The sequence below is a fragment of the Equus asinus genome, chromosome 28 (genome assembly GCF_041296235.1).
Source record: "Equus asinus isolate D_3611 breed Donkey chromosome 28, EquAss-T2T_v2, whole genome shotgun sequence".
Lineage (NCBI taxonomy): Eukaryota > Metazoa > Chordata > Mammalia > Perissodactyla > Equidae > Equus > Equus asinus.
Genome location: NC_091817.1, coordinates 42,548,566 through 42,576,528, shown reverse-complemented (window position 1 = coordinate 42,576,528; position 27,963 = coordinate 42,548,566). Strand labels below are relative to the sequence as shown.

Here is a 27,963-nt window from a genome sequence, read left to right as displayed (position 1 = left end):
TTCCAAGGAAATGAGACAAAGTCAGAAAGTTCTGTGACAGGACGTGACCTAAACACTCAAGGCTTTATAGCCTAAAGTCACCTCACCAGAATGTACTCAAAGGCAAGCAGAGAACATTCTTTAAATATTTCTGGTAAAAAAAGAAAACAGCAAGCCTTTATTTTATTCCTTTTATTAAGTAGCAAGCCCCTAGAAAGGAAATAGTAAAAATGTGTTAAAATGTACATTAATTAAAATATATAGGTACTTGCTGGAGTAAAAATACCCGCAAATACCTCAAATCCTGCAAATGAAGAAAAATGGGGATTTAGTCTAAAAATTTCAGAGGGCTTTCCCTCAATCTCCTTATTTTACATTTTTCCAATTCATTGACACCTCCCCACAGCCTCAAACCTCCACAAAAAATAAAACTTATAAATTAAAAGAAAATTGTTAAATACATTTTTTTAAGCATAATTATTTTCCCAAGTGCTGTTCCTTCTACCCTGGATATATTTCTCCCATTCCTTGTTCTTTTCTGTTCTGATGGCCACTGGCTTAGTTTGGACCCACGTCACCCGTTGTCATCTGTATTCAACCTTCTGACTCCTCTGGCCTCCAGTCTTGCTTCTCTAATGGGTCCTACCCACGCTTCCAGATTAACTGTCAGAAAACACAGCTCTGGCCTGTGAGCCCCTTGCTCAGAGGTCTTCAATGGCTCCCTACTGCCTGCCGATACGAGTACCACTCCACAGTTTGGAACTCAAGGATGTTCGCCAAATGACTCCAGTCCAACTTTCCTTGCCTTTTTTTCCCCACCGCGAAACTTGTCCCACCATCACTCTGTCCAACCTGGAGGGAGGACCATTTCCAAGAGTGCCTTCCCACCTGTATGTTTTTCCTCAGCCTGGGCCATCCTCATGGGACATGTGGCCATTCACTCCCTCCTTCAAAGCCATCACAGCCCCTCCCCCGCAAACTTTTTCCTTAATTTTCTGCAAATTGGCCGAGACCTGGAACGCTGTTGAGTGGTAATCGTCGCTTTCACGTAGCTGCCTGCAGGGTGTGAGGACTCTCCTGGCAGTCTTAGGGAATCCTCCCAACACCCTGCGTTAGGCAGTGAGGCGCTGGTGCTAAATGTTTAACAACCCGCTCCCAGGGTCGGGGAGGGGGGTAACGTGTGCCTATCTACACATGTATGCATTTATTACAAATGTTGCTGATAAAAAGAATACAAAGCACATTTATAAATAATAACGAAATACTCAATACTCTTTTTTTATAAATTCCATGTAGCCCATTGATTCTCACAAAATGCTTTTGTTGATTTTTTTGTCAAACACTGATATCTGAAGCTCCCCCATGGTTGCAATAGACAGGTACAGGTCGTTCACACGTGAATGTTTCTTGTTATTTTTGTTTACATTAAGGAGTAAGATGAAAATGAAATGAGGTACGCTAGAACTTTACTTGTTCATTAATGATATGTGTGACTACTTTGCCGACTCGGATAGTAGCTTTCAAATACTGGAAGAATATTTCCTGAAATTTTTGTGCTATTCACAATATCCTAGTTGCAGCTACTGCACAATTTCAAAATTAATCTGCATTATTAACACTGTTTCCAACGCATTATTAAGTCAAAAGAATCAAAATGACAACAAATTAAGCCTTGATTTGTAGTGTTGCCCATTTCCATGGTGTAAATATTCTTGTCAGGGCTGATTTCCAGCTACCAACCAGACGTCGCTGAACAGAGTTGGGAAGAGATGCACGGTCGTGAGTCATTATATAACATTCCTGCCATGCAGATGCCACAGGTGCGAATAAACTAAAGAACATAGTTAAATGTAAACTAATTAGGAATGGTTAATTAATTTTCAACAAAGGGATCAAAACAATTCAACGGGGAAAGGAATATATCTATATGGAACAAAAAATGAACTTTGACTCATATCTTACACTATATACAAAAATCAATTTGAGATGGTTCATAGAGCATAAAAAATAAACATAAAAAGTAAAACTATAAAACTTCTATAAGGAAACTAGGAGAATACCTTCACAACACTTAAGTGAGCAAAGGTTTCTTAGAACATAAAAAACACCAACCATGAAGGAAAAAAATTGATAAAAATTGACTTTATCAAAACTAAGCACGTCTACTCTTCAAAAGACACCTTCACAAAGTGAAGAGGCAAGTCAAAGACTTGGAGAAAATAGTTGCAATACATATATCTGACCTAGGACTCATATTCTAAATATATAAACAACCCCAAAAACTCAATATTTAAAGGATAAATGACACCATTTAAAATAAAATGGACAGAACACTCAAACGAGAACGTAACAAAGAAAAATATCAAATGGTCAATAAGCATGTGGAAAAATGTTCAACATTAGTCATCAGGAAAATACAAATTAAAACAATGAGATAATATGATACACTCACTAGGAAGGCTAAAATAAAAGAGATTGACAACACCAGGTGTTGACGCAACATAGTGGGAGTGCAAAATGGTAGAATCACTCTGAAAATCAGTCCCACGATATCATAAATGTAAATGTATTCCAACCCCATGCCCCAGCAATATCACTCATAGATGTTTACCCAAAAGAAAGGAAAGCATAGATGCACAACAAGGCTGGTACAAGAATATTTATAGAAACTTCATTAATAATATAAGTAACCATAAAGAGAGCCCAGATGTCCATCAGAATGAAGTGGATAAACAATTTGTGATGTGTCCATACAATGGAATACTACACAGCACTAAAAAGTGACAAACTACTAATACACAGACGAACCTCAAAAACGTTATGCTGAGCAGAAGAAGCCAGATAGAGGAGTACTACTGTGTGATTTCATTCAATCGAAGTATTGAAACACACACAACTAATCTCTGATGAAAAAAATGCCGTAAAGCTTTTTTCTTCTTACCACCAAGAATGCCAGTCAATGTAAAACTCTTAAATGAGTATGTGCATCTGCTCACACGCGCGCGTACAAACACCACCCCCCTCCACAACCTTCCGACAGATGATACGAAAGCTGACTTAGCCTTCTCCTTCACTGAAATGCAGAGATTGGATTTTTTTCCCCTGCTAGTATAGAATCCTATGTACTCAAGAATGCAAACTGTAAATCAATACGCACATCTCAAAGGTGACATTTCAACAACTGTACATCCTGGAGCCTTTCAGGATCTCAGGATCATTTTGTTCCTGTCAAATGTCTAACTTTTTAAATAATTTATCAGCATCCAATTCCACATCTTGCAATACAGGATAAACCTTCTACATTTTGCATGTGTATGTCTTCATTCAAATAGCCAGTCATTCACTCACTAAATATTATTGAACACTCACTATGTGCAGAATATAGTAGTGGAAAGGACAGTCCCAGCCTCGACTTGGAATTTACATGAGGAGGAGAAGATAGACATCAAATTATAGGTTACACCAATAATTGCCAAATTTCAATTGTAATAATTGCTTTTAAAAAAGGAAGAGTTGTACAACGTAGGCTTCCTATGAATGCATTTACCAAGAAGTTCAGATCTTGTCTTGGATGGATGGCATGAGAGCGAATATCAAAGAGTGCTCCCTGAAGGAAGAAGCTTTGGAGCTGGGCTTCGAATGGGGTACAAGAATATACTTGGAGGGGGCTAATATTTTAGGCGGCAGAAGCATTGTGTCCATGGTCCTGATATACAAAGGAACGTGTTGTTTTTAAGGTACTAAGAGAAAGCTTATCCTTGGAGAAAGTAGAGAAAGTGAGTCCGGTGAAATTGGCAAGGTCTGAAATAAGCAGGGCTCTGTTAAGAATTTTTGCTTCACCCACAGATAAAAGCAGTGAGAAGCTATTAAAGAGTTTTGCACTTGGGATGGATATGATCGTCCAGCTACTGTGTGTAGAACAGACTGAGTGTGGTATGAGCTATGCGGAGACCAGCTCGAGACTAGCACACGCATGTAATAAACACATGCCCCGATTAATTCCCAGTGAAAGACATGCTCTGAGTTCTGTGGACCAGAGATAACTTAGATATATCGCCCTACTGCAAACAATTAGCAAATACAGTGGAACTGCTTTTCAGACAAAAGACAGAGATCTGAAAGGTTTAGCAGTAGGAATTAAAGAGCGGGTCAAGAAGAGGACACCAGGATAGTCAGACCAAAGAAGATACCTCTGGAGGCAAACACCTGAGACAGGTATGCGCGATAGCCTCCGGAGGCAGATGCCTCAGACAGGTACGTGCCAGTTACTGTTTTTTAAATTTTCATTTAGAGTCAGCAATGGAGAGCTCATTCTGCCTCAGAGCTGCCCCAAGTGCTTTATATTTATCACGGTTAATTCCCACCTGTATCCTACACGACATGTCGTCTTATTAAATATTTTTTAGAGAGAAAGACCAGGAATTTTAGAGAGGGAGAGTAACTTATGTGAGATTACACAATGTGTAAGTGGCAGCCCTTGAACCCAGGTCTCTGATGGAAGATGTTGGCTCTTCACTGCCTCTTTAAACTCTTGCCCTGGTTCTCGTTTGCTCCATTCCCACTATATTGGAGAACAATTTCAGGTTCTTCTGTACTTTGCCATTAATTTCTGGAACCTTAGCTCTAAAGGGGTCTTAGAAATCATATAGGTCAACCCTCTTATTTTATAGGGGAACAACATGAGATATGCTGGGGTCCACCCTAGGTCCTCCAGCAAATACTGGGCAGGTGAGGGGCGGAACCCTGAGTCTTCCAGCAAACCACACTACTTGTTCAGCTTATCCGTCTTCCCTATAGGTTTTGCAATGGAAAGTTTCACTGAGCCTAGCTTGGGGGAGAGAGGCTGTTCTTAAACGCTAGTCTGCGAACAGAGCAATCTCCAAAATGAGTGTGAGGAGAGAGGGACTAAATCTAGACAATTACTTTGTCTGGTCCCCCCTTCTCCAATGGGAAGAAGAAATGTTGCTTAACACGTATTAAATGTTGAACATTTTAGAACTTGCAGCTGTACTCATTGCTTAATTATTCACAGATTGCTTAGGGCCAAATGCTGTCTGCTGGGGCAAGAAGGATTCTCTGGTTCCTTACAACTCCAGTGGAGATAGGAAAACTTAATTTCACAAACAGCACGGGAATAGCCCCCATTAGGTAGAACAGTGGACTAGTTAAGATTTCCGAAAGAGAAATTTGCATTGTTTATACTTCAAATTATACATCGGTACCTCAAACGAAGCACAAAGTAACTAGAAGATATTTGATGATCTAGTCTTGCGTAATTAAATGTAATTAATATGTAGCTATTCTAGATTCTGGAATTAACAAATCTCTCAGCGATTCTTGTTGGCAGAGAAGCATCTACACCAGTCCCAACGGAGAACAGTCTGCTCTGGGTAGGAGGGACCCAGATTTGGCTCCAGCAGCAAACTTTAAGACTCGAGGGAGACTGCATGTTTCTAACAGAAGACTTAGGGATCATCTCTGTGGTGAACAGGGGTATTTGGGAAGCCCAGGGTCCCCCATAATGCCAAGGCATGACTGTTTTAACAGAACTCTTCACTCTCAGATGTGCAATCAATAGTCTCTGGGTACACATGGAAAGAAATTTTACCTTCAATGCTATAATTGAATTGATTTTATATTTTTCAGATAAAGAACATTAGCTTTTACAACTCAAGAGGAAATCTCTGCTGGCTGCTTTTCCTCCATCTCTGTCATACACCCTCCTCTTTGATGAGAAGTAGATATTATTTCATTTCTGGTCCAACAATACATCTTCTCAACCTGTGGAGAGACAGGAGGCCTTTTCTTCTTCCTGGTGGATTAGCACTAAGACTTTTCCCTGACTATATTCTCCGCCATGGAAAAACTCACTCGGAGTTGCGGCTAGGAAAGAAAATCCCAGAGGTATTAAAAAAAAAAAAACATGGTCATGCAATGTGTGGAATTTGGATTAAGCTCTAAAAGGTTTTTAATTCCATCTCCACTGTTTACTATTTGTGTGACCTTAGACAAGTTGAATAACTTCTCCAAACCTCAGTTTCTTCAGAGATGGAACATTTTTCAGGTTACCCTGACGACAAAATGAGATGCCTACAATATAGTAAGTATCCTGTACAGTACCTGGCAATGAGTTGAATCCCAGAATTGTTCTCTCTTTGGGAAAAAAAAATGAGTGCCAAGCCCATGTATCATTTTATAAATCTAAAACAGCTCACCTTATTTCAAAGAAGACACCATGGAAACTTGAAAGGAAAGCTAGATAGGACAGAAGGTTGAGAAAGGTTATAAGGAAAAACAAGAGACAACTGACAATAACAGGGGATTTACCATAATCGTTCCTGAAGATCTCTCCTGAGTAATGTGGGGATCTTACACAACGCCCAACTGGGAATTTGACAAACAGAATGATTGTTTTGGTCTGTGGTAGGTCAGATAACGACAGTCGACCAGAAGGCCATGAAAGGGATTTAAATGGGGTAAATCTTTCAACCCCTTCTGACAGGTGAAGTGTAACCAGCCTTGACAGAAACTGCCAATGGTAAAGTCTGCATTTCCAAGGACCCCCACACAAGTTGACGCCTTGGAGGTTGATAGATAGCGATGTGTTTCTTTGGGATGCGGTAATAAGTGGGGATAGAATGAGACCTTTCCTAGATTCTTACACATAATCACTTCTTGGAGTTCACTAAATTGAGGCACGAGGTTCCTTATTGAGGCTGTGAGACAAGATAATGAGGTCATAGCCCCTTTTTGGTAGCTGCTTTAGGCCAGAGACAAAAGCCAGACTATAGCTTAGCTCTAACAGATTACGAAGAAAAAAGTAGGGCATAATACATATTGTAGAATTATTAGAGTGAGTGAGCCCTTGGCTCTTATTTTCTTCCTCTGGTTTCTAGGCACACCCTCAAAACCAGCCCTGCAGTCACCCACGTTCGTTAATGGTGACAGACACAGGTGGGACCTCAGAGGGGCTCACACTTCTATTGTTTGATGATGAGGAAGAAAATATTGTGCATGGGTCAGTCTGTCTTCCATGACCCCATGGCCTCAAGATAAAGATGTGTCATCAAGAAAATCAAAGCCAAAAACAGGAGTGAAAACTCTCACTCATTCAATCTGAAGAGGGAATCTGGTAACGACAATGATAATAGTCAGGACCACAGTTGGACTATTTAGTGAGCACGTGGGGAGCACTGTGGGAGAGCTTCGCATACAGTCTCTTTTGTAATTCTCATAATAATCCATTTGTTTTCACCATTTTACACATGAGAATACTGAGGCTGAGAAGAATTAAGTAACTTTTTCCCAGGCACATAGCCGGAAAATAACGGGGGAGAAATTTGAACTCATGTCTATAAAGTCTGTTAACTACTGCATTGGCTTAGGTTAAGGATAAACTGTGTAAGCTAGTTCTACGCCTGGCTATTTGCTCATTCAAGATTATTTACTGCATATTGACCCTGAGGACACAAAGGCAATTCAACCCAGTGGTACTCCCTCAAGATGTCAGAAAGGGGGGTCCAATACATCAACAAATCATTGTGCCACTGTGTGGGAAGTGAAACAAAAAGTGTGGGTCAAGGATGCCCTGGGAGCCCAAAGGAGGGGGCTCTTTCCTGATTTGAATGAAATGCATTCCAAGGGGAGGAATTAGATGAATAAAATCACAGAGGCAAGAAAGAGTAAATGAAGTTTGTGGGCGGATTGGCCAACAGCTGGCGGGGTGAAGACTGGGCGATAGGCAGTGGTGGGTAAGGAGACTGGAGAGGTGGGCCAGGTTAGATCAGGGGAGGAGCTTATACCTTGTCTATGGAAGTTAGCCTGTATCCTCTTAAGTAATGTTGTTACAGAGTATGATTCAAATTCTAAAACAGTCTCTGACTCCAAAGCATAAGTTCGTCTGGAAGTGAAAGATTGGAGATAGGGAGTCTATTAGTGAAGTACTGGAATAGTCCAGGAAAGAGAGGATGAGGGCTGGAGCTGTGGCCATTATAACTGAGACTGGGTAAATTCATAAGGCATTTATGAGATCAATCAGCAGAACTAGATGTGGAGGGAGGAAGAGAGGACGGATCTTGGTGACGCTGGCTACACGACTGTTGGGACATAGGGTAGTCCTAAGACCATCCCATGGAGAAGTAGAGTTCTCGAAGGCGGAGAAGTAGGGTCATTGAAAATGAAGTTGTTCTTCTCTGCAAGCACCTTGACTTCCTGAGCACTCCCAGAATCCTGTGTCCTCATGATCCCCATACAAGTCCAGAACTTCATGGACTGAGGTAAAGGTTTTTCTCTCAACCCTTGTAGTTGGTCCACAAGGGGTGGTCTGATTACTCAATGTCTAGTTCATGGTCCAGCTCTATAACCAAACCAAAACCTTCATCCGCAGAGGAATCAGGGTTGTACAGCCACAGAACCTCTCATACAGAGCCACCTGGCTTTTTCCAGCTTCCAGGTGCCACAATCTGTGGGTAGTTGACTCATATCTTCTTAGTATGGGAGGTTGCACCAAACACCTCCTTTTTAATCAGTTACTTTTAACCTGGATGTGTTGAAATTCTGCCTTGTCATTCATGACAACACGGAGAAGTTTCGCTTTGGGCTTTCTTACCCTTCTCTACCGGCACACACTGGCTGCTAGGATTGACTCCTAATTTGCCTGGAGAGAAGCCTTCTCTAGCACAGGATTTTCTTGGGACTTTGGAGCTTTTATGGCTCAAGTCCCTGCTCTTTGCAGGCTCTGAGGACCCTCAACTTTTCAGTCCATGGGGCCCTTTCCACTTGTGCTCAGGAATGAGAACTGGCTTGGGGATCATCACCAAATCAGATGGCCTGGACTTCTGATCAGAACGTCCTTCCCATCTCCTAACCTAGTAGCTGCTCAAATAATTTTGTTAGCCTCAATGTGGCCTCTCATTCTTTGCTTTCCTCCTCCTCCTCGGAGGCAAGTCCAAACTTTGCAACGGAAGAGGCACCGTGTGATGTCCATCAGCAGAAAATAAACCTTTAACATGAGCTGTGGGGAGCAAAACCTAATGGACTGCGCTGTATGACAATCACCATTGTACATTTCCAACCATTTTGCATTTCCATAACTAACTTTAAAGTCAGGGGTCATGACTTTCCTCTCTTTATCCTTGGTACTTTGCACAGTATACTATACACAGAAGGTACACTATCAGTGTTGGATATTGTAGTGAAGGAACGGCAGGATGGCTCTGCCCCACCTTTTTCAGTCAGCATGAAACCAAGGGGAGATATGACTTCCTTCCTGACAGGCCCACTCTATGGGATTTTTCTACTGGGATGATTCCAGCCAGGACAGAGCACTTCCCCAGCCAGGGTGGGCTCTTCACCGTCTTTCAAGAACAACCTCTCTTCCAGGGCCTAGGAAAATACTGACCTCACAGAGGAGATGGAGTTTGAGTTTGGATATTGGTGAGGTATTCCTCAAAGAAAGCTCAGGCCTCCCTCCCTCAGACATAAGCTTTTCAGGTCAAGACCTTGTAGAGAAAGCCTGGCCACCACCTCCTCTTTCTTAATGGTCCACACTCAACTCCTTGATGCCAGTGCCCATCTTACGCAGCTCCAGCACATCTCCAGATGTCAGCTTGTTGGTACAATCCTTAAACTCTCTGGGCTGGCTTCCCTGATCTCCAGTAATGACTCCAAGTGTGCACATCTGTTAAGGATGCCCACCACATGCCAAGTTAGGAAATTAAAGAGGCACAATCAGGTTTTAACCTCCCTGCCCACTCCTTTTCTGTTTCTCTAGTACTGCTTTACATACAGATTTTCAAAAACACATCTATCTCCTTCTTTGATTGATATGGTGGGAATTATTTTTCCCTATCTAGCACTGTCAAGACACTTGTCTCTTCTATGGGGGCACACCCCCCAGGTGACATTGTAGCAACAAGGTAAGATTTTTGGTGTTAGATTCTGCCTCTACTGTAAGGCCCTTGAGGGCACAAACCTAGTCTTACTTTTCTTTACCCTCTTGATAGGAATCTAGCACCAGAGCCTTACCCATATCTGGCAATTGATACATATTTATAAAAAGAAATGGAATGAAATGATCTGGAATGAATAGTCATTAAATGAGGCATGATCTAGCATATTAGCCATCTTGCAAAAGAATGTACATATTTTACAAGCATTTCAAGTATCTTTGATGCTTTAAAATTGTGTTAATAATAATCTGCTTTTGGTTGAGTAGTAAAGGGAAGCACGAGAAATGAAAATGTATATAAAAATCATTAAGAACCATGATACACTCATTAGAATGGCTAAGGAGAGAAAGAATGACAGTATCAAATGACGGAGAGGATGGGGAGCACCTGGAACTCTCATGCATTGTTGGTAGGAGTGTCAAATGGTAAAAACCACTTTGGAAAACCATTTAACAAAGTTTCTTACAAAGTTAAACACACATCTACCTAATGACCCAGCAATTCTACTCCTAGATATTTGTCCAAGAGAAATGAAAACATGAATCTACGAAAAAGTCTTGTATAAGAATGTTCATAGCAGCTTTACTTATAAGAAACAAACACTGGAAAAAGACCAAATGTCCAACTACAGGAAAATGGAAAAACAAAATGCGATATATTCATACATTGCAATATTACTCAGGAAAATAAAAGAGAGAGAGAGAGAGAAATTACATACACGCAACAATATGGATGAATCTCGAAAATAATGTGCTGAGTGAAAGAAGTCAAATATGTACAAAAGTGCATACTGTACAATTCTGTTTACATGAAATTTTAGAATGTGCAAAGCTAACCTACAGTGATAGAAATCAGATCAGTGGTTGCTTCTGGGGTGGAGAATTGACTGAAAAATGGCACAAGGGAACATTTTGTGGTGATGGAAACATTCTATGCCCTGGTTGGGGGCAGTGAGGTTACACAAGTAGATAAGTTTGTCAAAACTGAGTCAACAGTACACTGAAGAGCATTTCACTGTGTGTAAATTACGCCTCGATTTAAGAAAATCATGTTGGATGCTTTGTTTCTCAAGTCTCAAACAAAGAAAAACCTAGAGTTGGGGGCAGAAAGAGGACTGGAGAAGTCACGTACTTCCACACACTGTGGAGAAGGCGAAACTGAGTCCCCAAGAGAAGTGGCGTGCTCGAGATCACATAGACTTGGTGGCTGAGGCAGAACTAGAACTCAAGGCCCTGAATATACAGGAGAGTTGGGAGCCTCATTGAGTGACCACTTCCAAAGGGAACGCTGAGAATCACTTCAACCCTGCCCTCTCCTGGATTTAAGATTATCAGTTAACTGGCCACTGGACCTCTGTCAGTCTAGTGTGCCCCTCTCCCCACCCCTGCCCTGCTCCATGCCCCTCCACAGCCCCTTCCAAGGGTACTCCACCAAGAGGGATGATTTCCTGAGCTTTGTCTCCATGGAGACCAGGGCAGAGTTAGGCTAGCTAGAAGGAACTAGAATTGTATTATCTCCAGACAGAGGAGCTCTGGTTTTTAGCTCATCTTTAGGCTATTGGAGAGTCTCTAAAAAAGATTCAGCAGCTCTATGGACAGGTAGACAAGACCCTAGTAGCCAGAAATCAGGAAAAGTATCCTGGGACCAGATTCAGGAGAAACCTAAGCTGCTCCAGACATTGGGGAGAGGTCACTGAGTCAGGCAGAAAATGAGTGAGGAGAAGAATCCATCCGTCCCCTCGCATCAGCTATGCAAACCAAGCTTGGCTACTTGCTGTCTTCTCAACAGTCTCTCTCACTTTCCAGACTCAGGCTCCTCCTGGTGACCTCCACTCCCTCTGCTGGTTCTCGACCCTTCAATTTAACCAGACATCACTTGGATGCTCATGGGCATGGCGGAGAGGGCCCACCAGGTAACATGTGGTCTCCAGCCCCATCTCCTCTAAAGAAGATAGGAAAAGGTGGCCTATTAAACCATGACATGACTCTGAGATGAAGCCTAAATTCTTAATCATAAAAATGTCAGGATGGGAATGCTCCCTGTGGGATCCGAATACATTGCATCTCAATGCAGATGGAATACGATTGGCTACGGGCTGATCTGATTCCTCAGCTGCTCCTTTATTCAGCCAGTAAAGCCCTCAGTAGGGCGCACATCCCCTCTCCTTCACTGAGGACCTCTGTCAGTCGACTCTTATTGGAAGAACAAATCATGGAGGGAGGCCATGAGTTCCTGGTTGAAAGTTCCCACTTGGACAAGTGAAAGCTAGCTAGCAGTGATGCAAAACTTTTTGTAAGCTCCAAGGGGCTATATCATATTTCAATGCCAAGCACTTAGTACATGCTTATAAAAACATATTGATTGCATAAAGAATGAGTGAATTTTTACTATCTGGAATCAGTGGCATTTCATCTCACTGTATTCTAGAGAAAGGCACGAAGTTGGGTTTGAAGCCCAGTCAATCTGTATTTAAGGGCATGAGTTGCCTTGCTATGCATGGGCACAGCACACAACTTCTCCGACCCTCAATTTGCTCATTTTCTATATGGAGAAAAGAATAATCCTTAACTCACAGCAGGAGCTTTTAGCTTAGAGTCCATGAATCCTTAAGGAACCCTAAAAATTGAATATAATTTTTGGTGCATATGTATTTTTGTAAAGGAAAGAGTTTCAGATTTCATCAAATTTTTTAACTAGGTCAATGACTTCTTAAAACAAAAAAGAAAGAAACCACTGTGACCTTAGACCTTTTTATGAAGATGGAGATAACATATAAAGTGCCTAAGAACACGAGAATCCATCGCAGCAGCAGTCCAGACCCTCGTTTGGTGAAGGGGACCTTCTCAGCTTCGTACCCAGCTCTCCCAATCCTTATGAGTGTGCAGCCCTCAAGACATACCTTTTGGGTGACCAACTAGGTCATCTCATGAAAATCCTTTCCTTTCTCTTGTATTGATTGCTTGTCTGTAACATGACAAAGTTGGACTGGTGTTCCCCCAAGCCTTGTAGATATTGGCATCCCAACTGTCTGCAGAAGAATATCAATATCATTAGCTCTGTTCTTCATTTCCCAGAGGCCTAAGGAAGGTGGCCTCTGCTTTTCACCTCCAAGAATGTCTCAGTTGGTGACTGGAAGTCAGCTTTGGTGCAAAGACCAGTAGGAGTCTGGGAACAGGATGAGAGGACATTCTCAAGACTGCACAGAGCCAAATAGACTGGGGTCCTTGAGCTCCTCCATTGGAAAGAGGTGGTGGGGTCAAGATACCAAGGTTTTGGAAGAGTAAATGGGTTCAGAGGAGTGGAGTGCAGGTGGAGTCAGAACTTCTCTGCTTTATTCTGATCACTCAATCAGCTGAAAAAGGAAACTGAGACAAACACTCATGTTTAGAGGGCAAACCACCAATTTGCATAGATTTAGGCAGAAAAGAACCCCTTTGGGTCTCTTCCTCTTTGGCTTGCTTCCAGGGGCTCTTGTAGGTCTCGTCTGAGAAAAGTACTCTTCCTATAGACCCCTCCGTAAGGGCAGATTTCAAACTCACCCTCTAGATGGCTTTGGGGAGAGGAGACAGAAGTCTGAAACACCCGTCCCCCTCCCTTCAGAACTACGTCAAAGGCCTGATGTGGGCATCCAGGGGAAATGCACAGAAAACCCGGTCGTCCTTGGTTAGTCCTTACATGGGTACATCAGCAGACCAGGCAGAGTTTCTCGAGAGAAGCTGTGGGCAGCCCCAAAGACACAGTTCTCCATACAGGGGCTTCAGCCAAATACTCATCTGGTTCCTACATTAATCCACCTCAGGTTCCACTATTCCCCAAAAGGGGCTGAACCCATTGCCCATGTAGCTCATTCACGGGCCATTTCGACCCTGACTTAGAAGCCAGACTGCCAGCTGAACCCTGGCTCTTCCACTAACCAACATCGGGAAGTTGGTCAAGCCACAATCTTACTGCACGTCAGCTTCCTCATTTATAAAATGTACCAATCTTAATGTATCAAATAAGTCCTTATACAAAAAGTACCTAGGACAATGCCTGCTGGCTTCCAATCGATGTTGGCTATTATATTTCTTATCTGTTGCTACATAAAAAATTACCCCCAAACATTCTGGCTTTGAACAACAACACTTATGACCTCACAGATTCTCAGGAATCTGCATGGCTTTGCTGGTTCCTCTAGTTCAGGGTCACTCACAAGTCTACAATCAAGATGTCGGCTGGGGCTGCGGTCATCCCAATGCTCAGCTAGAGTAGGAGCCACTTCCAAGCTCACTTACATGCCTGCTGGCAAGACTCATTTCCCTGTGGGTCATTGGCCAGAAGCCATGTGGGCCTTCCATAGGGCAGCTCACAACATGGCAGCTGGCTTCTTTAGAGCAAGCAAGCAAGAGAGCACGCCAGGTGGAAGTCATAGTCTTTTGTAACCTCATAAGTGACATTCAATCACTTCGGCTGCATTGTGTTCATTAAAAGCCAGTCAGCAGGCCCAGCCCACACACAAGGGGAGAGAATTACACAAAGGTGTGAATACTGGGAGGCAAGGATCACTGGGGGAACCTTGGAAGGCTGTCATTAGAATCATTATCTGAGATGATAATACTATGTAGAACAGAAAGAATATGCTGCTATAGCATAAAGCGAGTATGCAATTAACAGTAATTACAGTTCTTACATTATTATAACTCTCAATGAATTATTGGAACATTGGATAAATATGAGTTGAGTGATGGTCCATTTATATGGCCGTCTACCCAGAACTCAAGTGAATTCGGTGCCGAGTCTCCATTAGCATCTCACCATGCTTCATCCTCCTCCTTGCTCCTAGAGAGGGAGAAAGGCAGCAAGTGAACCAAATCTGGGTCCAAGGAGTCCGTAACAGGCTGGAGTAATGGCAGATCTCATTAAAAGAGATATCAGAAGAGATACAAAACACTCTGCTTTGTAAGAAAAAATAGAAGACCCGAAGAGGACTGTGGAAAGAAAGACTAGCAGGTGCACACTTGAAAACAAACAACAAAAACAAACATGGTGGTGTCCTGGTCAAGAAGAATGGTCGATAGAAAGCCAGGGTAGCATCTGGCTGATGTAGGAGGTGATGCAGTCTTAGCATGAACTAACAGAAGTAGAAGTTTCAAAGCAACAGAGGTGATGAGCTTGTCTTACTCTCCAACGGTCAGCCCAGACTGAAAGTCAGATCTAGTACGAGAGGAATTGACAAATTGGAGGAGGCGCAGTAGGACATTCTACAGTAGGAAGAGAACCAGAAGGAAACAGCTGAAGGAATCAATATGTCAAATCTGGAGCCTTGCTCCATGTAGTGGATGAGAAGTCCCTGTCATTAGGGTTCTCCAAGCATAAATTGAGTGACCACGTTGAACAAAGTAGATGAGACGGGAAATTCTTGCACCGGCTAGATAAATTGGAGATGCCGGGCACTTTCAGGATGCTGCGAGTCTCCAGTCTTTCTGTAAACTGGATACCTTAATAATTTGGAAGGTAAGAGAGTGTCCTACTAGTGTCTTTCCCTGCGTTAAAGCAAGTTTAGTAATTTGTCAACCCAGTGTTTTCTGGATGCCAGATCTCCCTGTAGAGGCCAGGGCTGTGCCAAGTTCTTTGCCATGCAAAAGGTCATGAGATGGGATATCCCCTGAAGGGAATCGCTCCACCCCCAGATCGCTGCTGGACCTTGGCATGTGGGAAAACCTGGGCCCCTCCACATGTATGGGGTGAGGGGGTGGGAACTGCCCCACCTGCTAGTTTGGCTGCCTGGAGTCCCATCCTACACAGGTTTGGTAGCTCCCTAGGAATTCCCATAGGCCTGGGCCCCAAAGGTTGTTTGAGGCCACACCCATGTGGGCTCAGTCTGCACCAGCCCTTTAGGCCCTGGATTTCAAGAGCTCACAGTACTTCTCTAGCTTCTGGTGTTTGCTTCATCCTGTCTGCTAGATTTTGAGCTTCTCCGGGACAAATCTAGGTGAAAACCTGCCTTCCTCTGAGAAGCTTCCTGAACCAATCCCTCATACTCCAGCAGGGAAGTGAGCGCCTGGCCCCCAAGCTCGCCGTGTGGATCTCAACTTCTCCTGCAGTAAATGTCAAGTCCTAAGTTGAATTGTAACTATTTACGTCCATCTTATCTCTTCCTCTCCTACTAGTTCATTTCAGAGTTCATCTCTTTCTCATTTTAATCCTTTCCATCCCTAGCAATTTGCTTGTTGTCAATTTCTAAACTCATTTGTTCCATCATCATCAACTCCCTCATTCAATAAAATTTACTGGGGCCAGGCCTGTGGCTGAGTGGTTGGGTTCATGAGCTCTGATTCAGCAGCCTGGGGTTCACGGATTCAGATCCTGGGTGTGGACCTACACACCGCTCATCGAGCCATGCTGTGGCGGCGTCCCACGTAGAAGAACTAGAATGACCTACAACTAGGATATACAACCATGTACTGGGGCTTTGGGGAGGAAAAAAAAATGAAAATTTGTTGAGGACCTCAGTCCCTGCCATCGTTGAACTCACAGTCTAATGGGCGAGGCAGACAGTAATCAGATCATCCTTTAAAATATAAGCAAGCAAAAGAAAAGGAAAATTGGAAATTGTGGCAAGTTTTCTGGAAGGGAGATACTTGACTCACTGAAGGATCAAATATCAGGATAGGACTGAAGCAGGTTAGGGAAGCCTCCTCCGAGGAAAGCACAAGAGTGAGTAGGAAGCAACTGGGCAGGGAGGGGAGAGGAGAGTGTTCCAGGAAAAGGGAAGAGCATGTGCAAAGGCCCTGTGGTAGGAGAAACCATGATGTCTGCTAGGATTTGAAAGACGGCTAGTGTGGCAGGGGCAGAGAGAGCTAGGGGCAACATGGTACAAGACAGGGCTGGAGAGGAGGAAGGGGAAAGTAATTGATTGGATGATTAATGATTAAGTAAATGACTGCATCAATGAATGGGTGAGTGAGAATATTTCCTGCCTTTTCCCTGGGAATAATGAAAGAGGATTTGTTTGAAAGCCAAGATAGTTGAGTACCGGTTGCCTTCCTACCACCAGGTCTTCTGGCATCTGGGATAAATCAGTTGCCCTTCTGGGCCTTGGTGTCTTCATCCACTGTGATGACAGAGGAGGGGTGGGTCATGGAGTGATGTGTTTAATTTTTCCCGGGGACACGCTTGTAAAGTTTACTTGAGGACATGCTGATGGGTGCTGTAAGCTTCTTCCAGGTTTCACAAAAGCAGATGCCTCCCGAGGCCACGGCGGCCCCATGGCTGCAGCCAGCCAGCCCAGTGTTAGGCAATGGGGTTGACACACCGCCTCACCCCTGCCTTTCACAACGCCGTGCCTGGGAAGACAACATGTTCCCGGGTCCCCTGGCCTGCAAGTTGTTGGTCCGGGCACATGGGCACTCTACACAGTGTCACCTCAGCTAAGGAATCATCTGAAAACAAACTCCTTCATGCAAAGCCACTTGTGCCAACATAATTACAGGAACAGTTAAATGTTAAAGGTCTTAAATCCTGTGAGTAGGAGGGTCTGCCTGCTTTTGTATCACAGGGCAGCAAGACCTTGACCCCCCATCTGTGATGCAACCTGCCCAGACGTCTAGTCTAGACAGGGGGCTGACCCCCACTGTGGCTGAGCATTCCACGGTCTGTTTTCAGACCCCACTTGCTGCCCGTTCGGGTCATTCACCAAACATCAGTGTTCGCTGGGTGAGAACCCTGTGCCAAGGACTCTGGAGGGAGTACTCAGGCGTGAGCTTGCCCTCCAGGAGTTTATAGTCTAGAGGGGGAGACAGAGGACCCTCCATCTACAGTACAACACAACGCGGAAATGCCCCATTGAGGTACATTCATTGTGTCAGCCAGACAACAGGCACACAGTACGGGCCAGCTCCACACCAGGCACTGTTTTAGGTGCTTGTGAACAAGGCCGACAACACGCCTGCCCCCGCTCGAGTTTCTGTTCTAATGGGAGGGAAGAGACAACCATCCTGATGGACACACACACACTACAGGGCATTAGACAGTAACATGGAGCACATCCCAGCAGCGGATGAGGGTGGAACAGCTGGGGCAGAGGGTGGGTTGCAATTTTAAATAGGATGATCAGAGGAACTCTCGCGGAGAAGGGGACATATGAGCCAACAGATGAAGGAAGTCTGCAGGGAACTGTGTTCAGGCACAGGGAACAGAGAGCGCCAAGACCCTTGGGGTTGGAGGATGCCTGCATGTGGAACATGCCTCCCTTCCCCCTTGATGTGGGAGGAACTAGAACAACTGGGGTTTAAGTCCTAAGGTGCCGGCCCAACTTCCCTGGGACTATCTGACCCATTGGCATATTTGAATTAAATAGAATCTCAGAATGTCTCAAGTTGTTTCCTAATCCTGCCTAATTGCTTATAGCTCTAACCGCCTGCACCACAAATTAATATATTCCCGTGGAGACAGAATAGAGCCCACCCCCTCAAAGATGTCCACATCTAAAACCTAGAACCTGTGAGTATGTTATCTCACACAGCAAAAGGGACTTTGCAGGTGTAATGAAGTTAAGGATCTTTATGGGGAAATGATCCCAGATTATCTGGATGGGTCCAATGTCCTCACAAGGGTCCTAATAAGAGGGAGGCGGGAGGGTCAGAGTCAGAGGAGATGTGACACAGGAGACAGGGGTCAGTGTGACCCGGGTCAACAAGCCAAGGAATGCAGGCGGCCTCTAGAAGCTGGGAAAGGGAAGGAGCCCCCAGAACTAAGACAGCCCTGCCAACACCGTGATTTTAGCCCCATAGGCTCATTTTGAACTTCTGACCTCCAGGTCCGCAAGACAAGAACTCTGTCTTGTTTTAAGCTGCTAAATTTGTGGTAAGTAGTTACCGTAGCAAGAGGAAATTAACACAACTCCAAAATTATTTTGTTCAATAAACAATATCCAGAGCACTCCCCTAGCGCAGGACCCCATTCTAGCCTTTTACAAATAATTCATCATTTAAGCCCCATAAGAATGCCTCAAGCTGGGTACTATTAGTCCCTTCAGCTCACAGAGGAGGTAATTCAAACAGGAGCTTTAAGTAATCTTAGGGTCGCACAGCTCTGAGTGGCACAGTCAGGATTTGAATCCGGGTTGTCTGGCTTCAGGGACTATCCATTTCTGCTCCTGTTGATTTTCTTACATTGACCTCGATGACCTCAGGACCCTTGTATTTCTCAGGCCCGGATGATCGTCTGCGCTCTTCGGTGCTCTCACTCCAGGTGGACCCTCATTCCACACTGAGGGACCAGAGACAGTGCTCAGAAACCACTAAATCAATATTGACACTAATATTTGGTTTCCGTTCCTGAGGGAAAATAGAGAGGTAATGAGATCATCCATCTTTTGTTTCAATTTTATAATGTAACCTGGTATTTTTTAGAGAGATGCATATGTCATAAAATTCACTCTTTTAAAATGTACAATTGCGTGGGTTTTGATATATTCACAAAGTTGTGCAACTATCACCTAATCAACTAATTTCAGAAAATTTCCATCATCCTTAAAAAGAAACTGTGCTGATAGGCAGCCACTCCCCATTTCTCTACTCCCAGCCCCTGGAGCCACTGATCTCCTTTCTCTCTCACGAACTTGCCTATTCTGGAGATTTTATATAAATGGAATCACATAAAATGTGACCTTTTGTGTCTGGCTTCCTTCCCTTAGCACAACGCGTTCAAAGTTCATCCATGTTGTAGCATGTGTCAGTCCCTCGTTCCTTTTGACGGCTGAATAATATTCCATTGTGTGGATATAACACAAATGTCTTTATCCATTCATCAGTTGATGGACACAGGGTTGTTTCCACCTTTTGGCAAGTATGAATAATGCTGCTGTGGACATTTATGCAATCAATGTTATCATGCCTAACTAGAAGGGACTTCCAGATGGGACCCAGTAGCTTCCAGAACCCTGTTGTCAGAGCCCAGTGGGGAAGTTGCTCTTCTTACAGTCCATGCCCCTGCAATGACGCCCACACCCCTGAAAACATACCTGAGGACTCAGGGAGCAATGGGGTCGCCTGGAGGGGCTGCTACATTCTCCGTCCTGAAGAGGGGGGGAGAGGATTCAGGAGCACATTGTCCCCATGCTGCTTCTCCCTCACATGCCATGTGAACTTGAGCACGCCATTCTCCTCTCTGGGCCTCAGTTTCCCCATCTGTAAAAGGAAGGGCTTCAGGAAATGGGAGAGCTTATACTGGCAGAGGGAACAACTCCATGGTCCCGAGTCCCAAGCTAACGTGTGTTATGGTTATTTTTTATGCTAGACCCACTGAAGTGCATTATGTTACATTGATCTACAGTATCAGTTCATCCAGATGACATACGCTGAACAAAATACCGATTTCCTTTCAATGTAATATGATATGTAATTATTTATGACACATTTTTGTCTTCGATGCTCACTTTGAATCGAACTATACACACCTCTTAGGACAGATTAGGGAGAAGGAAAAACAGTTCTGTCCAAAATGTCCAGTAACCAAAGGCTTTGGCTACATGCTTTTGTCAATAACAAAGGAAAATTTGAAAATCTTAAAAATGATAATAATAGGAAGGGCTTGCATCATGCAGTCACCAAGTTCATATCTATACCAACTTTGACTTCTTGCAGCCTCTGAGGAGGCAGGTACCCCAGGTCTTAATGTGAAGCCAAGAGTCCCAGGGCTGTGACCATACCCCCCACTCGTCTAAGCGCACCCCAAAGGACATGGCCCCCAGCAGCGTTGCCTGGGAGAGCAACACGATAATATCCATTTTGGTTACACATCGAATAAATGCTGTTTTCATTCCACATCCAGTGGCAGGAATTAGTGAGGCAGTGGCCTTTTCCTTCCCCAGGCAAGTTAAAAATATGGCCTGCTTCCTTGCTAACTCCCATCTTAGCCCTGCACATTTAAAAATACACCCGTCAGTGGCTCTGCATTTGAAAATGTATTTTGCATCTGATAATTATGATGCATTTAAAGGGCAAAATTAGAAAGCGCAAAATTAGGCTGGCAGGCTTAATTAGCCCATTCTTTTTTTAATGGGTGGAATTTGGGCAACTTGTCTGCCCGAGGTGCACAAAGACCCCTAATGGGGTTGGTGGAAATTCACCGGCTCCTCTGTCAACCCAGTCACTCAGCGAGCCGGATGGGGGATTAACTGGGTACCGAGAAATGTGAGACCCATGAAGCAAGATTACACCCTCTTGTCCTCAAGAAAGCAGACGTGAGAGCGATTACAAAGTAATCTATCAACAGATAATAGAGGGCCCCCCCACATGGCTTCCCAGAGGCCTGACGTAATCATGGTGACAACATGGGTTTATATGTAAAGAGATGAACTCCGCAGCTTGGTGCAATTGCCAGGATAATTACCACCCATATCTGCACCTAAAGACCCATTTTCCCCCCGAGCCCCGGTCTTGCTAAGCAATTATTGAATGCCTTCCTCTGCACACAGTAAGGGCCGCTGCTCCCAAATTTGTAAGCTCTTCATGGAGGGGCGCACTAAGCTGGCCAGGATGGGTTTGGAAACTTCCAAGGACATTCCAAGCGCCGCACACTGGCTTCTCTGCAGTTTGATTCCGCGTCCCTGATAAAGTTATCTTGATGGCTGCACTGAGCTTTCCCTGCACCCAATGGGTGTATCGGTCCCCAGCATTCAAAGGGGAGTTTTCCCTTTTCAAGCTGCCTTGGCCCTTTGCAAGCCGAGACAGGCCACGGGAAGCCAAGTGCAGGCAAAGCCGTCCCAGGTATGAGTCATGCCGATGAATCAGACGTGTCCCTGCTCTTTTTTCAAGCTGTGGGTTTCTTCATAACAGAGATGGTGTTGTTCTTGTTGCAGCCAGATCTAGAGAGAGGAGGCTCTGCTGTGCTGTGTCTGTGAGACAGAAGGCAGGATGGGCCGCCCCCACTTCAGGCTGCATGGCATTTTCTGAAACAATGCAGGGGGCCTGAGATTGGGGTTTGAACTCAGACTCTTAAGGCATGGGTGGTCTCAGGCAAGGCTCTTCACATCTCTGAGGCGAAACCTCGAACTTGTAGAATTGCTGTAAAAATTCATTCATTGAAGAGAGTGGTTCTCAACCAGGGCCATTGTGCCCCCCAGGAGACATGTAGCAATGTTTGGGGACATATTTGATTGTCATAAGTGCCATCATTGCCACCTCCTATGTAGCATTTGGTGCTACAGAAAAATTCTTTGAGTCGCTAACAATCGATCAAATTCAACCACTCATTTTCAACGTTTCAAAATCGTTATAAAGAAAATGTGTATAACCCCAAATTACAGAGAAAGATAGGGGGGCAGAGCAGGGAAATTATGCCCCTGCTATATTCATACTGTCAAGGTTACATTTTTTTTAACCTGGCTAACATGTCTTCATGACAATTTTTGGCCGTTTCCTTCCAAAGAGCCAAAACAGAAATCAAAAGCAAGCAAGCAAAGGTACAAAATATTTCAGTTTCTAAAGCCTAATAATTGGAATTTCCCCAGCCCTGAGCAGAATTGCTTTACCCAGAGTCCAATGGGATGACAAAATGGTAGCCTCAGCCAGATGAGAGAGCGAGAGAGAGCAAGAAAAAGAAGGAGAGAGAGAGAAATAGTCGGGAGCTGCTCAATAGGCAACCTGGGAGACCCTAGGAAGGGAGAGAAAAGTCAGGAAGTTGAGTGGAATATCCTGGGCCTCCTAACTCCTTGCAGAAACACCTTCCCTCTCCAGCAGACAGGGCTCCCACACCCCTTGTGTTTGCAACACAAAAAGTAGCAGAGGAGCAGACGAGTAATATTCTGATTGTCTGTGAGGGAGAGAGAAGAAATCCAGCAAACCCCCACCATGGGATAAATGGAACCCGGGGAACGCTGAAAAGACTCCCCCCGCCCAGGTTTTCAGGGTACTTGATTTACCATTCAAGTGAACGCAGCTGTGAGGAGGGGACGCGGCTGGGAGCCAAGAAGAGGACAGAAGGGGAGAGTGGGAACAAGGAGGAAGGGGATTGTTTGCAGACTAGACTATTAAATTCACTCGGAAATAGTTCCCCCCATTCCTGCCTGCGTAAAATAGTTGTCTATTTCACATGGATTACCACAAACTCCAGATAGATCCCTTAAGTGCTGTTCATACAGTGCGCTAATTGCAGTAATGGAACCCACCCCTAGTCGCTGCTCAGCCTCAGTCCAGTTTCCCTCCTAAGCTTCCTTAGCAGCAGCCCTATTTGTGGGTCTTCCCCTCAGCCCCCAACAATGAGTCTAAGTGGGAAACATGTAATTATTCCTTTTATCGCTTTTGATGCAGCGGACGCTGAGTGGCCATTGCCGCCCTGGGCTTTTGGACAATGGGAACGCCGTCCAAGTGGAGTGGGTTGTCTGGAGTTCAGAATGACCTTTTGGGACAGGGCCTGAGGCTCCCAGTCATCACAGCCTTGCCTGCAGAGCTTCTGGGAGCTTTTGTTTGGGGACAAGTTCGCATTGTCACGGGGAACTGTTGCATTAGTCCCTGGTGGGTCTCACTTTTATTCTGAAATTAGCAGCAGCAATAATAGCCCATGCTCTTTCCTTGGCTTAGTGAGACGCACCCTTCAGTGAGTAAAAGTCAAGGGCAACCAGATGCTCAGTGTGTATGCACTGTGACCATCAGCCTCTTGAGGGTATACAATCATGTACTGTGTAATGATGTTTTGGTCAACAACAGACCACATATACGATGGTGGTCCTGCAAGATTAGTACCATATAGCCTAAGTGTCTACTAAGCTATACCATCTAGGTTTGTGTAAGTACACTCTATGACGTTTGCACAATGATGAAATTGCCTGACGATGCATTTCTCCATACATGTCCTTATCATTAATCGACGCATGACTATACAGTTGGAACTTGATCATTTGTTGATCATTGGTGCTTCTCATTCAACATCTTTCACCCTTGATTATGCCTTTAGCCCATCAAGCTCCCATCCAGATCCTTTTCTTTCTTGCTTAGGAAGATTCTCCCTGAGCTAACATCTGTGCCAATCTTCCTCTACTTTGGATGTGGTCACCATCACAGCATGGCTGACGAGTGGTATAGGTTCAAGCCCAGGATCCGAACCCATGAACCCGGCCTACCAAAGATGAGCATGCCAAGCTTAACCACTACACCATGGGGCCGGCCCATGATCCAGATCCTATTTTAATACAAGAACCTGAGACCTAGGCTCCTGTATCCATTTCTTGTGGCTGCCGTAACAATTTACCTCTAACCGAGTGGCTCAAAACAACAAACATTCATTTTCTTACAGTTCTGGAGGTCAGGATACCAACACGAGTCCCACTGGGCTAAAATCAAGGGGTTGGCAAGGCCTGTTCCTTCTGGAGGTTCTAGGGCAGAATCCACTATCTTGCCTTTTCCAGCTTCTAGAAGCTGCTTACATGCTTTGGCTCCTGGTCCCTTCCTTATCTCCAAAGCCAGCAGTGGTGAGTCTCGTCCTTCCCACATCATATTATCCTGACTCTTTTGCCTTCCCTTGCACAGGTGATTGCATTGGACTCACCCTTATAATCCAGAATAATCTCCCTATCTTAAAATCAGCTGATTAGCAATCTTAATTCCATCTGCAAACTTAATTCCTCTCTGTCATGCAACCTAGCATATTTACAGGTTCTGGGCAGTAGGACGTGGACATCTTCAGGGGCCCTTATCTGCCTGTCTCAGTTCCTCTTCTGATGATCTGTATCTCATCCTCTCTACTTGGTGGTTGCACAACTCATATTTCAGGTCACATCCTTCTGAGAGAATCGTGCATCGTGGCACTTTCCTGCTCATAGATAGAATGCACTCATGCCGGCACACACACCATCCATCCCAGTCTCCTGGGGTGGACCAGCACTAGGATTCAAGCTTTGGGAGGGCAATTTGGGGCTGTATTCTGAGAGTTTAGAGCAGCCTCCAGTGTATTGGAAGCACTCAATAAATACTTCCGGAATAAATCAATCAGAAGAATAAGCCCTGTCCTAGGAAGGGTGCAACAATATAATGCCTGGGCCCTGGAGTCGGATAGAGGGTTCATTCATTACCTAGCTACTGAAGAGTTCTGAGACTGTCTCAGGGAGCCTCAGTGACCCCATCTCTACAGTGAGGATGAAGTGCCCTGTCTCGTGGGGCCGCTGTGGGGTTGAGAGTGTGTTTAGATGGCCTGGGATGTAACAATGCTCATAGAGCAGAGGCCAGTGTGGTCTGCCCCACCCTGGCAGTCACCATCGTGGACAGGCAAGCAGACACATGGGCACACAAATGCCTCCACCATTTGAGGGGTTTGGGGGCAATGTGTCCACATTCAGAGTTGGGAGACAGTTGGAAATGGTCAGTTCCAACAGTCCTATCAAGGAGGCTTCATAGATGTGTTACCCCTTGAGCTGAATCAGAAACCGTGAGTAGGTGGCAGAAAGATGGGGAAGGGAGAAGCATTCCAGGAGAGGGAACAGCAGGAGCAAAGGTCCAGAGGCACGGAGCAGCCCGGGCTACCCAGGGAGCTGTAGGCAGTTTTAGAGGATTAGAGCAAGGAGAGCAATGGAAGGCACAGGCAGGCAGGTGACGGGGCTGGACTGGAGGAGTGGGGCGAGGGTTTGTGAGGGGATAGGCCCCACGTGCTGCACTGAGGAGTTCTGGTGGCTTGAGATGGCCCTTGATAGTCTGGCTACACCAGAGTTGGTTAACACGGACACGTCTATGTTTCCCATTCTATGCTTTCTCTCTCACTCATTCATACAAATTGACACACACGTTAGACACACATACAGTGGTTTTGCAAAAAATGCATACACATGGGACATGCACACCCACTGGATGCACGTATAATATACCTACTGGTCACCCTGTGTCCCTGCACGCTCCTAGTCCACGCACGCACACAGAGGACACAAACCCAAACAGAGGCATCACTAACCGTGTGGCCAAACGTGCACATGTCCCAGAGGACAGACACGCAAGCATGCATACACACACGTACACATCGTCCATGCACACACAGGCACACTTGGTCCACAACATACACCCAAGCACTAGACACACAGCCACGTGAAGACAGCGCACTCTCACTGTCCGTATGTACCTGAACACTCACCAAGCGCAGCTTCCACACACTTATTAAGCATGTCTGCACTCAAAGTAAACACACACATAGTGAACATATATTCACCCTGTTTAAACACACACACCCTTCGACCACGCACACACAGACCCCTCGTCTCTTTCTGGAATGTGTCTGGGTTGGAAGGCAGGCAATCGTTTGGCCTGAGGGAGACTATGATTACTCTCCCAGCCACAGCAGGCAGAGCAGCTCGCAGACCTGTCTGGGATCACCCAGTTTACACCTGCCTCTCTCCCCAGGAGTAAGGGCGGGGCAGAAAGTGAGCACTTTAGCATTCCCAGCTTGCACCTCTCTACCAACCCAACCCCACTGACGTCTCTGCAGCCTGCGACAACGGGCTGTCATCCAAAAGCATTGCCGGGTCTTTTGCAAGAGTTCCCCATGTGCATGTGCAACTCACTGCCTAGCCCTCCGTTCCAAATGGCGCTGGCAGGGGGCCAGACCACCCGGGGTGGGGGGGCAGAGCCAACCGATCCGCGGCTCCCAGCACTGTGGGGCCCACATCAACTGCTCTCCCTGGGGCCCTGTTTGGGTGATGAGGCCGGCGAGCACTTGAGCTCCACAGAGAGGAGTCCCGCGCAACATCTGCTTGGCCTATCTGGGGCCAGTCAAGCAAGGCTCCCTCTTCTGCCTGCACTCATCTCCGAGTCAGTTTCCAATGAGCTGGAACCTCGTGCTTTCGCCTGAAGTTTTGACAAGTTGCTGATTCCTGACAGCAGCCAAGATGGAGCTATGACCTCCATCTGGGTTAATGAGTAGAAGACTTACCATGCGCCTACCACCCGGTTCACTTGCCCGGCTCCAAGGAGCTAATAAACAAGGTCACGCCTCACAATGGGTCTGTGGCCTCCTCCTCAGGGACCAATGCATGCCCTCAACCAGGCTGAGCCTCAACAGAGGTAGCTAACGTCCCTCCTCTGTTCAGAAGGGGAGAAATGGCAATATCAGGGCAGGCGAGCTGAGGGATGTTAATAAAGTAACTCAGATGTTTTCCACGGCCTCCACTCCTGGGAGAGTTAGTTAAAATTAGTCCTAATCCTAATTCCACAGATTTCCAAGAATCCAGACAAGCCAGTCCTGATGGCCTAGTGGTTAAGTTCGGCACACTCTGCTTCGGCAGCCAGGGTTCAGTTCCCAGGTGCAGAACCACACCAGTCATCTGTCAATTGCCATGCTGTGGCCCTGCCTCACGTAGAAGAACTAGAAGGACTCACAAGTGGAATATACAACTGCGTACTGGGATTTGGGGTGGGGGAGAAAAAAGGAGGAAGTTTGGCACAGACGTCAGCATAGGGCAAACCTTCCCCTGCAAAAAATGAAACAAAACAAAACAAAAAAACCTCTTTCTCTAAAAACAAAAAGGAATTCAGAGTTGTCCCCACAGTTGCTGTGAATTCCCCCAACAGTGATTTCCTTATATTTCTCCCGGCTTCTGAGCTCACAAGCACCTGCGTGTGGCTTCCAATTCCACCCTCTCATCATCAAGCTGAATTAGAAGCCCATGTTTAAAAGGAATTTCCAAAATAAACTCACTTGGCTGAAACAGTTTGAGTGTAGTGGCTTTACCAAAAGGTTAATGGTCACTGGAAGGGGTTCATCCCAGGGGCGTGTGGCTGACCAGCTCTTGTCCCATACTCACTTCTCCATCTTCCTCTTCCTGCCGTCTCTGGAGTAACACAGAAGTCCATCCCTGTCTCCATTGTCCTGCTCAGATTCAGGCCCAGGAAAATCCGTTCCCATCACTTATCCTGGAAGAGACCTTTTTGAATATTCTTCTCTCCTAAGAGTGGGTATCTGTCTGTAAGAAATTCTCAGGACAGCGGCCAAGAAAAGAAAATATACCGCATAAGATTGCGTTATAGAGCTGTGTGTTTGGCAGAGAAATCCCTCCGACAAGGGTGAATAAACATCA

General features: G+C 45.2%; 1 long non-coding RNA gene across 1 annotated transcript; it reads right to left on the bottom strand.

Annotated features, from left to right (window-relative positions):
- Nucleotides 1–76: 76 nt before the first annotated feature.
- Nucleotides 77–27,963, bottom strand: LOC139042389 (uncharacterized). Its single transcript, XR_011499086.1, has 3 exons — nucleotides 27,585–27,963; nucleotides 19,933–20,098; nucleotides 77–1,810 (listed from the first exon to the last, which is right to left on the bottom strand). It is a non-coding gene; the product is annotated as an uncharacterized lncRNA (long non-coding RNA).